General features: G+C 43.8%; 1 pseudogene; it reads right to left on the reverse strand.

Moving 5' to 3' along the window:
- LOC138567696 (adiponectin receptor protein 2 pseudogene) overlaps window positions 1–13,393 on the reverse strand; it is an 86,870-nt pseudogene extending 73,477 nt beyond the window's left edge.
- Between the last annotated feature and the right edge of the window lie 1,241 nt (window positions 13,394–14,634).

The following is a 14,634-nucleotide window of genomic DNA, read 5'->3' on the forward strand; positions in this document are numbered from 1 at the left end:
TACTTACATTTTAGTTTTCTTCTTTCCCGTCTCCAAACTTGTTTTCGTGCTACCCACGCCACAGTCTGCTCTTCTGCATGTCTCTAATTCTCTTCTCTCTGCACGACACAATAAGCTATATTTGATTCTTAGCCTTCTCAATGTCAACTTCCTTTTCCTGTGGTTGAGTGTCCCAGTTTCCCTCCTCCACCTCCTCACCTGAGTAATCTGTGTCCTCTTCCACTGGGCTCAAGGATCGGTGGGATCTGTAGTCCTTTTCTTTTTCGTTTTGTAGTTTGGGTCTCGCACGAGAGGAAGCCACAGTGAAGGCTACTAGGGAGCACTTCCCTGAGGACCCCCTTCCCGGGAGGGACAAAATAGGGGAAAAAAGCCAAACTTGGCAAAAAAAACCCTCTGGCTTTGTGGGCAGCAGGAATCCTTGAAGGTACAGGACACGAGTGGCAGAAATGTAACCGTCAAGTAATGGAACCCAACACGTCAGATTCCAATTGGTATCAACCAAAACTAAGGAGTAGAGTGCAGATGGGACATCCAAAGAAAAGCCCAAAGCGTTTAGGCAGCAGTAAAGAGTAAGAGAGAAAACTGGCTGTAGGAAAAGGATGGGGCGGAGAGACCGCTTAGAAAAAGGACCCGTACCCGAGCCGTGCACGGGACAGCAGCACGAACTGAGGAGGGAGAGCAGGGAGACTGACCAGAGTGAAAAGTAAACAAGAAAAGAGACTGGAAGAGTCCGGGACAACACTGTGTGGCGCAACAACGGCAGCGAAAGAAAACACAGCTGACCGAAAGGTTGCAACTTGCAGATGTCAGAAAGAGGCGTGCCTAAATAGGTCTCCGTGCATGCGATGAAAAAGAACTAGACACTAGACCGCTGCATACACGTAGTTTATTGCGTGATGGAAATCAGGAAGTACGGTAGTGAATCCAACGGGGCCATAGCCGCCAGTATCCGAGGCGTTGCATGACACTCGATCTTTCCACTGCTTTTGATACTGTCGATCACCCTATTCTCCTTTCTTTTCGTTCTTCTTTGGTGTGCTCTGGGTGTGTCCTGTGGCTGCTTGAATCCTATCTTACTAATCGCTCTTACTCTGTCACCTGGGCTAATCAACATCCCTCCCAGTTTTTTCTTTTTGAGGTCCCCCAGGGCTCTGTCCTAGGCCCCCTTCCACTTTCAGCACTCATCAGCTCTATTAATCTGTACTCCGGAGACCCCTGGCCGGCCCATAGGGCGAGGTTTGCTCCGAAAGTACTTTAAGATGAGATAGCTGCACCCTTGAGATGGATAGGGGTGCAGATGTATTACTCCAACACCAATCAATAAGGACAACACAATGGTTTGGCAATGGGAGTCTGTTTAATGACAAGTACAAAAAACAGGGAGGCATGGATATCAGCAGTGATGCGATCATCCTTCTTGCTTCAACGCCAATGAGCTTCATAAAAATCATAGCATTTATACAGAAAACATGTCATAATTGACGTATAACACTCAAAAGTTAATATGCAATTCTATTGGTTAGGAAAAGGTAACTCTAATAAAGGTACTATATCTGTATATGGTAACAGAGTGAGGGGATTGGGTAAACACTGTCAGGTGGGCATCTAAGCCCTTCCCTCAAAGATGACTACTGTAGACATCACTAAAAGTAAGACGTCCCATTGGTTCTACTAACTATAGGACCCTAGATTATTTGGTCCATTGTGATTGGGTTGGCACAAACCCCATGCATACATTTCCACTTTGCTTAGCAGCATGCAGAATGGTCAGCCAGGTGCAGGGTGCCCCTTAGTTACACTGGTCTTTCTCCAATTAAGGTTACTATCAATCATCACTTCAACAACTATGTGTCAATGATGTTACTGTGGTTGGCCTCGAAACTGCATCTCCTGTCTGGGAAAGTTCTGATATCTCTGCCTGGGCGGATGCCAAGCGTAGGTGTGAACTTGTGCTTCTCCTCGCTTGCATGGTCACGTGCTTCCCACACTGTGAATTTGTCTAGTTTCTCTCAATTTGTGCATTTGCATCTTATTCAGCTTGCCACATGCCTACGCCTCCTTATCTTGACCTTTCAGAGACAGGATATTCTGTTGAAACTTCTTAAGTTTCAATTATATCTAGCTACTGTTTGTTCTTTCTACTGGTATGACCTTGGCCCTGCTGGCACAAGTTGCATCTGCTGAGTTTCGATTCAGCCGTCTCTTCTCGTTTTGTTAGAATATGAATCTCTGCCCAAGCTGCCTTCAGTAACCTGGGTTGATTCTGCTTCATTTGCAAAGTGAAGTTACACTTATAATACTGTGCTTCGTTTTGAGGTAGATTATGTATAATGGCGCTTGCTGCACTATTCTTCTACTTAGCATTGCAAGCCGCATCGTTTTCTTAGCTTTCTTGTGGTTCCAAGCATATGTACCAGTGTTAGCTGGTTGAATATCTGCATCATGTTTACAGCTTAAGATTCTTTGTATTTCAACATTGTTCTCCCCTTTTAGGTTCACAATATCCTTATTCATGGCGTTTCGTCTCTGGGTGTCATTCTTCTACTTGTACATCAGTCCAGATCCTCGTGACATCACCATTCATCTTCCATTAAGACCTCTTTAGTTTCTTCCGAGACTGGACTTAGGCTCTTCATTTCGTCTCATTTGCTGGTAAGCTTTCCTTAATGGATACCTCACTGTCTATGGTTTTCTTGGTATCGGTACTTCAATAGGTGTTGCTCTTCTGATAGGTACTGGGCAGAGCCCTACTGCGGCTCTCTGCTGATTTATCTGCTCATCATACGACACATATTATGGTGTGAACGTTCCTGGTACTTCAAAATGGGCGACTGGAGTGGAGGTTTTATTTGGGACCTCCTCTACACTCCCCACTCTGGCCGTTTCATCGACCACTTTCACCTCTATCTTTGGATTCAACTTACTTGATTCTTCTGTATTTATCTTCATTCCACTGCCTGTATTCATTTCTTCTTCATCTTCAGGGTCTGTACATGATGGTTTGAAGAAGTGTCTCTTTGGAGTCCATATTTTTATTACTCCTTTCAGGCTTCCTGCTGTCCGTACATGTTCGTCTTTATTCCATGTCATTAGTTGACATTGTCCATTTGGGCTACAGTAAACCCATCTTCCCACATCGTTTCTGTGCTTCCTGGGATAGAGAAACTTTTTACCTTCTGGCACGTGCCTGATGGCCTTCACAAAGTCACTTATTTCTTCATCTGTCAGGTGTTTGGGCTTCCATTCTGGCTTGACAGCAATCATGATCTTCATCCCTATGGATTTCTTTACAGTCTTCTGGCATTGCAAGATTATCTTGATAACACAAAATCCTAGTAATATCATCACTAGCAGGGCTCCTAGAAACTTGAATATGTCTGCCATCCATTGTGGGACCCAAGAGAATAGTGATCCAAACCAGTTGTTATAATCAACTTCGTCAGTTTCATCGATCATCTGGTTCTGTAGCTTCGTCAGCATACCTATGGCTTCTGTTAAGGTTCAAGTTTCCTCGTCGTGAGAAGGTATAAATGTGCAACATGATTCTCCTATTTTTGCGCAAACTCCTCCATCCATGTCTGTGATCATGTCAAGCACATATCTGTCATCAGTCGGATGGCTCTTAACTCTTCCTTTATTGCATTGAATCCTTTTATTGTCATGTTGATGGTCTGCAGTAACTCCCATCTGGTTATCTGCAACCATTTAGTATTTACTCCAATTTGGATCCTTGGCATAAAAATCGTTGTGAACACTGATGAGGTGAGGCTAAACAGCCTGTGTTCATATGGGATTGCATGAAAGGCTTCTTCTGATTTATCAGAAAAGTAATTCTTTCTCTTCATCTGAGTTATCAGTTCCACAGATCTCTTCTTCCTCAGGTGAGCATCTGCTTTCGGGAAACTGTCAATATTCAGGTCACTTTTCGGGATCACCAGTGCTGGAACGTGGACATTCACTATTGTGCATATGTCTCCCAAGTCTCTTGGCAGTCTGATGTATGCCTTGGATCCACATGCCCAATAGTGATCCATAATTACTGCAGTTCCATGCACCATTCCTGGAGCGTCAAAAACTCCTCCACAGTTCTTATTCTCTCCCATTTTTCTAGTGCCATTATTCCTGAAGCAGAAGTTTGGGCTTTCTAGTGGCACTATCTGCAAGGGTCCTCCTCTGTCTTCGACCCATGTCAATAGTTTTGCAAGTTTCGTTCACAATGGCTTACAGCCATTCTGCACAATGTCAACAGTTTCTTCAGTGATCACCCAGGCTCTGCAAATCACCACTTCTTTTTCCCACCCATATAGTGAAAGCACTGTCCCCCAAATCTGCATTTGGGCTCTATTCTTCCACTTTCGAGCTTCTGGAGTTTTTCATTGGACATTTAGTCTCAGGTTCACTTCCCATCTTATTCCTGCTCCTTTAACTCCAGGCTTCTCGTACCTGATCACATGATTCCTAGTATGAGCTTGGTTTCTTGTCTTAATGTCTTGAACATAATCATCTTTATCGGGATAGGCTGTTTCAGTTGCCCATATTAATGAGGCATCAAAACCCATGAACTGGCCTCTGGTCTTATACATTGCTACATGTGACAGACAATGTGCCGTCTGGACATCGATTTCTACAGCTACGAAGATCTTAGATTTCCCCATGCTGTATGGTAGGAGTGCACAAACAAAGCATTCTCCTTCTGAATTCCGTCTTCCAACTTCTTTCATATGCTGGTACCAAATGTTGTTTCCCAAATGTGCTGTGCTGTCCAGGTAATCGTTTAGTTCATTGTCATCTCCATGCATGCTTCTCTTGATTCTTAGTGCTCTCCTGTAGTTTGCAATAACTACATCCCTAAATGCATCTGTATGGCTCTTTCTTGCTGGAGGATTCTCAGGTATCTTGGTCCATGGTGCAGGCTTCCTCATCTGCGCCATTTGAGCGGACAAACGTCTGGCAGCTCGTTCCCTCTCTTCATACATCCTTCTCCTGCTGATTACAAATGCCCATTCCAACCATCGTGACGCTGGTCCGGTGTATGGTTGTGTTGGAGAACTTCTCCCTTGTGTTGAAACATATATGTTTGTTACTACAGTCTCTGGGGTTTTACTCTTCAAATCCTCTAGTCTTTTCCTTTCTCTGGCTAATGACGGCCATACTGCATCTACTATTAGTTGTGCTTGTGAGATCTTCTTTGAGTTTGTCTTTGTCTCCCTCAGTGTTGTCTCAGGGGTGTTTTTCATTATCATTTCTGTTTGTTTCTTTTCCGAATCCTCTTGTCTATCCACAATGTCTGTTGTGGAGTTTCTTGTGGTAAGCTGTCTCTTCTTTTCTACTGTTTTGGCTTGTTGTTCTGTAGTCATTGACACTAGGCCTGTTTTGTGTTGTGCATTCAGTGTTTGCATGCATGTGGTTGTCACTAACCTTCCTTCATTCATTCTTTGCCGACCCTGTCTCTGGCTTTTCTGTTTGTTTGTTACCACAAGTGTGTGTGTATCATTGCTAATCACATCCGTTTCAAGTTCATTCACTTCATCATCAGATCTTCTAGGGACTGGAATGACTATGTAAGGTCTGGGTGCTTTTGTGGGTTTCATGCGTGCATCATTAGGTGGGTGCACTGGAATTGGAACGCTTTGTGCACCAATAAAAAATGCAGTTCTGATCATTAATGACAGTAAAACAATGATGACTATGATACATAAATACATTATGCCCCTGTATATCAGGCGGCAGCATTTACTTCCAGAGAAGCGTGGTTGTCTCTCTTCCTGTGGTAGGACCAGGTTGCTGCTCTGGACCCCCATCTCGATCATTCGCCAAATATCAATGTTTTATTGCACTCCTTTACACAATATTGTCTTTAGGACTCTGTGGTTAAGGGTCTTAGGTGTTCCACAAGTGTCCCCCCTCTTGCGCGTGATGAATAGTCTCTTATTTCAGGATACAGTACCTTTGCTAGACTATGGGGAAAATTAAATCAACTAACACTTCAGTAAGTCCTTTTACTGTGCATGTTCAAAGTAAGTAAGCTCCCAGTCCACTCCTTGGATTTGCTTCAGTCCTGAGGACATATTATATGCTGATCAGTATGAAGAAATAAGGAAGAAATAACAACTAATGCAATAGGTGAAGTCCTTTACAATGCTTCCTCGATCTGTCCCTCGGCGGAAGGCTTTATCTCCTCAGATTGTTCTGCTGATGGTTAGAGAGTTCTACTTGGAGCACAATTCCATGCAAGAGCATGCCCATCTGTGTAACATTAGCTGGATCTCTGATGAAGGTGAGGACGTCAACATCGATTGGTCTCCCCAATAATTCTGAAAAGTCAGTGACTAGGCGAAATAGGACATTTTGAGCCAACCTGCTGTCCTCTGGTGACAGGGATATCCGTCCTGTCTTGCTGAGGTTCAGGATTATATTTTCTTTCTTTGATATAAACAATGTCTGCACTGCCCGGTCGCGTGGAGTGTGACTAGGATCACGATTTTATTTAAAAGTTGGCTTAAATGTTCTATATTTGCTGGGTCTCAAAGAAACCTGAGTGTGTGTGTTGTTCTTCCAGAAAGAGTTGGACAATCTTCGATTATGCGAAAGACCAATGTGTTGATAAGCTCATTTATTTCCATCTGTGTTTGGGACATTTGGTTCCTTCTCACTGTACTCTGGAAGTAGGAGAAATTATTCAGCAATTAGCAGTAAGCAGTCTTCTTATCGTCTTTTCGTTCTCAGGATCTTGAAGAAAGTCAGTGACATTGGTGAGCCTCCCTACCAATGACAGGTATGATCTGAGCACTAGATCAAAATAGGTGACCACATCCTTGGCAATGTCGTTACTACGGGATACCATAAGTGATTCCGAATAGGGTCTCGGTGTGAAATGAGTCAGGGTATTGTAGTTGCTTCCAATGTAAGTTTCCTTGTTCAAAATTTGGCATATTCTTTTCTCATCAAGGCTTGAGTGTGCATCAGTCCAAAGTTCAAAGTCAACAGACTGTGTTGTGCCTTATACGTGCAATTTATTCTTCACCCTGGAACTGGGATGCACAGAGTGTCAGTTTGTACGTCCTTATCCCTTTTTCTGCTTAGAGGAAGTGTCCAATTTAAGCCACAATTTGCAAAAAGTTATTTGTCTTGCTTTGGCTGGTCATGCGTCCCTTTTCCTCATCATGGTTCTCGTCTGCACGTGCTGTGGTTCTTCCCCGTCACTCGTCGACTCTTCTCATTGGGGTGCAGGCAGGGGGCCTTCTCCGATGTAGGGTTTGATATTGCCGAGAAAAATCCAAGTTCTTTCGTCATCGCTGCAGCTGGTCTGAAATTACAGTAAGGCAAGATGTCATGCAGTTCAGATAGTTTTGCATCTCAGACCCTAAAATTTCTCCTGGTGACTGGGCATCACACCTAGCTCTATCTCGGGGCATCAATGGAGTTCTCATTCTTCTTCCTGTGGCTATCTCGTTTGGCGTAAAATGATGGTCAGAACCGGGTTGGTTCCGGAGTGCATACAGTGCCAAAGGGAGGCAGTGCAACCATCCCTTTCTTAGAGTCAGCTTCAACTTGGCTATCCTTTCCTTTAACAAGCTGTTGAGCTTCTCACAGATCCCATTACCTTTGCGGATAATACACCGACGAGAACTTGTGTTTTATAGCAAGCAGTAAGCTAATCTGTTCGAATGTTGCATTAACAAAGTGAGGGCTATTATCTGATCTCATGACCTTGCACACCCCCCACCGGGGTAACACCTCTCTCACTAAAAATGTGGCCGCAGGTAGAGTATGGGTGTGTACGTGGACCTGCCTCAATCCATCTAGAGAATGGACACCACCACAACAATTAAGTTTCTGTACCTGTTACATACTTGAATCATGTTGACGTAATCGACATGCAAGTGCTGAAAAGGCCCATTTGGTCTTGGGATGACTCCTCTCATTACTTTTAATGTATGCCCCAGCCGTGAATTGCTCGCAGATTATACAATTCACTATAAAGAATGCAACATGCTCAGCTAAATTTGGTATGAACCAGTCTTCAGCGAGTGTTGCTGCTAGGTTCTCTTTTGTCATATGTGCTCGATAATGTAAGAGTTCGAGCACTATTTTTAATAGGGCTACCGGCATTACTGGTTTACCAGTGCTGTCTTGTCACCACAAGCTGTCAGGGGGGTTTAGAGAACACCCTTGACGTTTACAAAAATTCTTTTCTGTCTTTGGTGCCTTCCCTTGGAGTTCCATTAACTGTGTTTGCCCCAAATTACTGTAACTTTCAGGTGCAGTTCGTGTAGCCATCATTCACTCGTTGGCATGGATAACTTCCACTTCCATGATCGTTTCACTTTTGGATGCCATACGCTTGGCTTCTTTGTCTGCTGCTTGATTTCCGCTTGAGATAAAATCTGTCCCTTTCGTGTAGGCGGCGCATTTCATGACCGCTATGCCCACTGGGAGCTGTAGTGCCTTTATCAGCCTGTCCAATAAGGCTGAGTGCTGCACTGACATGCCATCCGCTCGGAGGTAGCCCCTCCTTTTCCAGGAAGCTAAGCCTGCATGCACTTTTGACGTCACATAGGCGGAGTCACTGTACACCGTTACTTCCTAGTCTGCGTGATTCTCAATGGCGAGTATCAACGCCAATAATTCTGCAGCCTGTGCTGAATAATGAGATGGTATTCGTGCACTAATAAGTACTCGAAATTCTCAATATGCTGTGTGTTTTACCACAGCAACGCCAGTATATCTTTGTCTGTCACTATGATCGATCCTCGAAGACCCGTCAATGAAGACGATCTCTCCTTCTGCCAAGGCATTTTCTTTCACCTTGGGGATTTCATCATAGAATTCTTCATAGTTTGCACAGTCATGCGTTGACTCTCCTTCAGTGACTGGCTCTGCTATAAACATAGCTGGGTTCACTATCTTACATCGCACTACCTTAATCAATGGATTTGATATGATCACTTCATAAGCACGAGCTCTCTGAGATGTCAATCTGCCCTTTGGTTTCTCTAGAATGGCAAATAGTGATTGCTCGACGTACAACGTCATGGAGAATTCCATCACAATGGCTGTAGCCTTCTCTATGGAGAAGGTTGCGGCAACTAAACTTTGTTCGCAAGGAAAATGACCTCTCATTACTGGGTCCAAATTCCCACTGTAGTATGCCAGGGGCTTGTACCCTAGTGTGGTTCTCTGTGTGAGCACTGCCATCATAACTCTGCCATTTGTGTGTGAAAACAGGAAAAATTACTCCGCATAATTGGGGATCCCTAGAACTGGTGCTGTGCAAATAGCTCTTCTGAGTTCAGCAAATCCTTTCTCCATGGTCTCAGACCATTCAATCTTTTCCTTCGTTACTTGGCCCTTCTTTAGGGCCTGAAGTAAAGGCTTAGTGTAAGAGCTACGGTCGAAGACCCGTGCCCTAAGATAGTTGCATAGGCCTAGAAAGCTCTGCATATGTTTTATCGTGTGTGGCTTCGCCGTGTTCAGTATGGATTCATCCCTTTCTGGGTTCACTCTCTTTCCTTCATGTGAGATCAGCTGGCCTATGTACAGCACTTCTTGTTGACAATATTGTAACTTTTCCTTGTCAACCTATAACCTTTCTTTGCCAGTATAGCCAATAGCTGAACAGAATCGTACCTGCATTGCTCTTCTGATGTGCTGCAAATTAAGATGTCATCTACGTGTTCCAGGGCGACACTTTTTAGTGCAATATTGCTTAGGTCCATCTGCAGGACTTTGTTGAAAATAGATGGAGACTCACAATACCCTTGTGGTAGTCTCGTGCTTTGCAGACGCATCTGTCTGAATGTGAATGACATCAGATGATTTGAGTCAAGGTGCAATGCATTTTTCAAATGAATCACCGTGACATTTTTTGTCTCAACCGGTATATTACATAGAATTGTAGCCGGGTTAGGACTAAAGGGAACTCGGCCTCAACAATATCATTTATTGGGTGTAAATCCTGGATTAGACTCTAAGACCCCCCCTTTAATTTTTTGATCGGATAAACCGAAGTATTACATGACGACTCTGACATCACTAAGATGCCCTGCTCCTTCATAGCCAAAATTGTATTAAAAATCCCTTCATGTGCCTCTCTGGACATGGGATATTGTCGTGCTCTTGGAAGAATTGCTCCTGGTTTCAATTTAATCTTCACTTCTCCAACCACCTTCAAAAGGCCTACGTCATAGGGCCCTGTGGTCCACACTGAGACAGGCACTTGGGCCATGTCATCATCAAAATATTCTGGACGGTTTCGTGCCAACATCATTCTTTGGGATACTTCTCTTTTGATCATTTTCACCCAAAAGGTGAGACTCACTTCTACCATTATCGCTCCCATATCTGCTTGTTCTTCAAACAGATTGACGTCAGTGACGTCAGTCAATCGATATCCTTCTTCAATGACAATCACTGCACACCATTGTCTGCCCTCGTCATCATAGCCGTCAATCAAGGCCGTTCTCCCTCATACTGCAGCTGTGTGTATCATCAAGGGAAATATTTGTCCCTTTTCCTCATGCATCAGTATTCTTGACCTGAACAGGAATTCATATGGGGTTCTCATGATTATGTCTGCAAGGCCTGGCAATCCTGCCATAAGCACACGCATACCATATGCAAATATTTCTGGCTCTAACGGTATAGCCCTAATGGCTGTTTGTCCCGCGTATGCTCTGATTATCTCGTATACATTTGAATAGTGCATTCCTGGAATTGAACATACTATGCCCTCCTCCGTGAACGGGATTGTCATGTTTAACTTCGTCATTAAATCGCTACCCAAAATGTTTATTGGGGCCTGACGTGAATATAGTAAAGGCACATTCATTTCACATTCTCATATAGAGACTGGAAGTACATTTGTGAAGGGAACACGACTTGTCGATCCTGTAAAACTCTGAGAATTTATGGACTCGTCGGACAAGGAAAACTTGCCTTCACGTATGCACAAGCGTGTTGTACCTGTTTCAACTAGGAAGGAATATTCTTTATCCCCTATAACGACATCCACCCTAGGTTCCCTGTAAGGGTCTGGTGTCACTGATAGGATAGAACACATCAGGGTTCCCAGTGAGCTGTCCTAGTCCATATACAAATTTGGCCCACTGTGTGCTGGTGGATTTTCCCCATTCCCATTGTTACTTCCCATTCCAGGGTTCATGGTCTGCCCTGTGCTCATCGTCTGCGATAGTTGCAACGGTGCCTGTTGGGATTGTCCTCGTGGAAAATTCCTCATGCTCTGAGGTTGCACGTCTTGTTGTGTACTTGCGCTTGGTGTTGCACCGTGTGATTCTGTGCAATACCCTACTGTAAAACTGCAGGTGGATTTGCCACGCCTGCTCCTGTCCCTTGACCGTTCTGCAACATATCTTGGGTTCTGCATTTGCGAGCTAAGTGCCCTGTCATTCCACACAACCAACATGCTGGCCGTGGTCGGATCATTTGCCCATTTGACATATCTTGATTACCATTTTGTATATTTTGAAAATCTTCTTGATTATTTTGGAAACCTCCCTGATTGCTCTGCCATCCTTTTCCCCAAATCCTTTTCCCCTGAGGTAAAACCCTGTATTGCCCTGATTATTCTGCTGTGGATTAGTCACCTGCTGCATGCTCGATTCTGCTGTGCTAGTTATCATTGCTCCCTCAAGAGCATATTTTTACAATTTCTTCTGCACCAATTTCGCTTCCTCATCCTTACTTGCAGCTTCCTTTCTGCAGTTCTTTTCTTACAGCAATCTGAAATAGTGCGCAATAGTCAGCTGTATTTTAGCCCAAGGCTTGGCCTCAATTCCCACAAATTTCTTGAGTTGTTTCTGTTTCGGCTCTTGCAGCCCTTGGCACAATATACGGTAGAACACAGGTATAGATTTCGTCCAAGATTCATAAGTCTCGAGCACCCATGCATCTTGAAAATTCTGTATATAATTCTGTATATAAATTAACAGATCCTCAGACTCCTTCATTTTTTGTGTCATTATAGCTCCCATATTGGAAGTGTCTGGGTATAGCACTCATAGCGCTTTCCATATTGTTAAATGGAGCTCTGTCATGCGCAGTATTAATTGTGGTTACACCAGTGTAGCCTGCTCGTGCCCACACATCATCTGCTATCTCACCAAGTATGGCGATTAGGAGACCCTTAATGTCCCCTAATGCTGACGTGTTCCCTCCTGTCATTTTTTCTAACTCATGTATCCACTTTCCGGCTCCCGATGTCAGTATTGGAAGCTTGTTTTCAAATGTTCTCGATCCATGTGTGGCCATGGAATATATTGTGGTCTTACTCCCCCTTTCTCGGGTAACGGAAAATGGGATACATAGCCCTCTCTCTCTTCTCTCATTGTTCTCCTGTCTTTTGCAGGGGTAATATTCCCGCATCGCTGTCTGCTTTGCAATGTCCTGAGCCTATCTACATAGGGCGGTGAAGACACCCCCTCTGACCGTGAGATACTTCTTCATGTCGGTCTGACTGCGTGGCTGACTCTGATCCCCTCGGTGCAGACTCGCTAGTGTCTGACCATTTTATTCCTTTTTCTTTTGGGAGTCATCTTTCGCTCCGTCTTTCTTCCTCATTTTTCCGCACACTCTTACCTTTCCGAGTCGCATGGTGTCTGTGCCCAACTAGTGCCATTTCTCGTGTCTTCTTTGTTCACTTATTTCTAGTCTATCCAAGGATAGGTCTCTATTCCCACTACTTCGGGAGACATCCTCAGTATTATAAAGCTGAGTGCTCTCCAGGCACTCGTCTTTTTCCTCCCGTTGGGTGTTTGTTCTAACCCCATTTCATCATATATTTATCAATCGTTTCTCCAATGCTTCGGGTATCGAATTCATCTTCCATATTTGACCTAGACTTGCCTGGTACTGAATAGTACACCGGAAAAAATTCTTCGTATGTCCAATCTACTACTGGAGTGGGTTTCCAAACCTCTCTCCCCAGATATTCAAGATCGCGTGCTCTCTGTCTCTGCTTACTTTCTATGTCATCATCAAATTCTCTGCGCTTCCTCGCATCTTCTCTTACTCTTTCTTCCTTTTTCTTTACATTTCTACATTCAACTGCCCTTCGAATTTCCTCATCTCTTTGTCTCTTTATTCTTCTCTCTCGTAGTCTTTGCTCTTCCTCTGACCTTTGCTGTTCCTGTCTGTCATGATCATTTGCTGCTCTTTGTTTGCGATCGAGCTGTCTTTCTTGCTCTTCACAATATAGCTGTATCTTTTCATCTCTGAACTCCTTCTCTTTCCCTTTTCTCTGTACATCAGCTAACCTCTCCTTTTGTTTCGCGTCATCAATGCCTTTGCCATCAAGTTTCAATAAAATGTGTCCTCCGTTCCATTCATTTTTTGAGAATGCTATCTCATCAGTCTGTCTTTGTTTCCCTTCCATCTCTTCCGTTCTCTCTCTTTTTCGAGAAATGAACTTGTCTGTGCCTGTTCTCTTCTTTCGCAATCACGTCTCCCTTTGGAGGCAATATTCTTATCCGTATCTTTCCCTTGATTTTCACGACTACTATGTGTAGGTGACTCATATGCAGGGTTACTGTACCCCGTGAATGCTTTGAGTTCCTTCAGTGGGTATAATCCCTTGTTCTTACTTTCTTCAACTTTCGTTTCAGAGGGGATAGGTGGCGCAGTAGGCATCTCAACCCCCTCTGTGCATACATTAAGTATCCAATCTGTTGGCGGCTCTTCCTCCTTTCCCTGCTCATACATTTTCCAAAGCTCCAGGGCAGCGAGGCGTTTTTCTAGCTTTTTGCCCATGTATGTGGCATGCAAATATGTTGTCATATGGGTATACACGCATTTCGCCGAATGAAATGTCATCATGGGACATTTCATTGCCGGAATTCTCATCGCCAGAAACCCTTTTTTTAAAAAAATATTTTTTGGGGGGTGTTTTGTGCGGTTTGGGGTATGATTATTAAAGTAGGTGGGGGGTCTTGGGGGGAACCCCCCTTTCATAAAAAAAAAATACAGGGTTTCTGGCGATGAGATTTCGGCGATGAAATGTCCCACAATCACATTTCATTCGGTGAAATCACGTAGAACCGTCATATGTTGTAAAACTGCTTTAGATAAGGACCCACCTTGTGGCCATGGCATAAACATCTTGTGGGTAGTCCCTTTAATCCACTCTATAGTATATTTATTTAGTTTCCGTGCATATTTCGGCAACTGTTTGCATAAGTGTGTCAATGGCGTTATATCCTCCATTCTTTAAATCTGTTCCCTTTACTCTTATATAACAATGGTCACCACTTTCGTGTGTCTTAAACAGTTCCAACAATATGAGCGAGCACCAAACACTGCAAACTCCAATCCAAATTTTTCACAAAATTTTATACCTTCTAATTTACTTGAAAAAAATAAATTCAAATACGATATTATCTCAGCTATTCAATCGCGTAAAATGTAAGACAGACGCTTAACAGACTAGACGAACACCAGCTCGTCACAGATACCTCTGCCTCTAATCATTACCCATTCATGGAGCCGAAACGTACCCCTTTCACGATGTCTTCAACTGTTGTGGTAGTCTAATCGTTGCCCCTTTAGCTGGGTCTCTGGGTACACGTTTCTTCTAGCCACCTGTATTAAAAGCGTAGGAATGAGGCGACTCGTCTCACT

The sequence above is a fragment of the Ambystoma mexicanum genome, chromosome 2p (genome assembly GCF_040938575.1).
Source record: "Ambystoma mexicanum isolate Mex_15411 chromosome 2p, UKY_AmexF1_1, whole genome shotgun sequence".
Taxonomy (NCBI): domain Eukaryota; kingdom Metazoa; phylum Chordata; class Amphibia; order Caudata; family Ambystomatidae; genus Ambystoma; species Ambystoma mexicanum.